Raw genomic sequence first — 1,566 nt, 5'->3', positions numbered from 1 at the left:
GGTGCCAACATCTAATATTTTATTCAGAATAGAACACAAATCACAGACCAGGAGTTTAAACTGAGAGAATGTTTCATTTTAAGTGAAAAATCTGTTGTTTCCAAATTTCATGGCGTCAACAAATCCCAAAAAAGTTGGGACAAGTCCATTTTTCCCACTGTGTGGCATCCCCCCTTCTACTTACAACACTCAACAGACGTCTGGGGACAGAGGAGACCAGTTTCTCCAGTTTAGAAATAGGAATGCTCTCCCATTCATGTCTAATACAGGCCTCTAACTGTTCAATCGTCTTGGGCCTTCTTTGTGGCACCTTCCTCTTTATGATGCGCCAAATGTTCTCTCTAGGTGAAAGATCTGGACTGCAGGCTGGCCATTTCAGTACCCGGATCCTTCTCCTACATAGCCATGATGTTGTGATTGCTGCAGAATGTGGTCTGGCATTATCGTGTTGAAAAATGCAGGGTCTTCCCTGAAAGAGATGACGTCTAGATGGGAGCATATGTTGTTCTAGAACCTGAACATAGTTCTCTGCATTAATGGTGCCTTTCCAGACATGCAAACTGCAAATGCCACAAGCGCTCATGCAACCCCAGACCATCAGTGATGCAGGCTTCTGAACGGAGCGTTGATAACGACTTGGGCTATCCTTGTCCTCTCTGGTCCGGATGACATGGCGTCCCAGTGTTCCATAAAGAACTTCAAATCGTGACTCATCTGACCACAGAACAGTCTTCCATTTTGCCACACTCCATTTTAAATGACCCCTGGCCCAGTGCAAACGTCTGAGCTTGTGGAGCTTGCTTAGAAATGGCTTCCTCTTTGCACTGTAGAGTTTCAGCTGGCAACGGCGGATGGCACGGTGGATTGTGTTCACTGACAATGCTTTCTGGAAGTATTCCTGAGCCCATTCTGTTATTTCCTTGACAGTGGCATTCCTGTTTGAGGTGCAGTGACGTTTAAGGGCCCGGAGATCACGAGCATCCAGTAGAGTTTTACGGCCTTGACCCTTACGCACAGCGATTGTTCCAGATTCTCTGAATCTTTTGATGATGTTATGCACGGTTGATGATGATAACTTAAAAGTCTTTTTTATTTTACGCTGGGTAACACCATTCTGGTATTGCTGCACTGTCTTTCTGTGCAACAATGGTGGAATTGGTGATCCTCTTACCATCTTGGCTTCTGAGAGACACTGACACTCTGAGAAGCTCTTTTTATACCAATCATGTTGTCAATTGACCTAATTAGTGTTAATTGGTCTTCCAGCTGTCCGTTATATGCTCAATTTCCTTTTTCCAGCCACTTATTGCTACTTGTCCCAACTTTTTTTGGGATTTGTTGACACTCTGAAATTTTAATCAACATATTTTTCCTTGAAAATGTTACATTTACTCAGATTAAATGTTTGATCTGTTATATTATCAATCAACCTTTATTTAGACAGGTAAATCCCATTGAGCCTCGAGGACTCATTTACAAGAGAGACCTGATTTCAACAAAGAAAGATGACAACAATGGACAACAGCAACAACAATAAGCAGTTATAAAAACTCATACTACAGTTTT

General features: G+C 42.5%; 1 protein-coding gene across 1 annotated transcript in view; it reads left to right on the top strand.

The window, feature by feature from the left end:
- The window catches only part of kif18a (kinesin family member 18A), a 170,484-nt gene that overhangs the window by 101,351 nt on the left and 67,567 nt on the right, over positions 1-1,566 (top strand). The gene's annotated exons all lie outside the window — the stretch shown is intronic.

Source organism: Nematolebias whitei, chromosome 2, assembly GCF_014905685.2.
Source record: "Nematolebias whitei isolate Nwh7 chromosome 2, NemWhi1, whole genome shotgun sequence".
NCBI lineage: Eukaryota > Metazoa > Chordata > Actinopteri > Cyprinodontiformes > Rivulidae > Nematolebias > Nematolebias whitei.
This window is presented reverse-complemented; position numbering and strand designations above follow the sequence as displayed.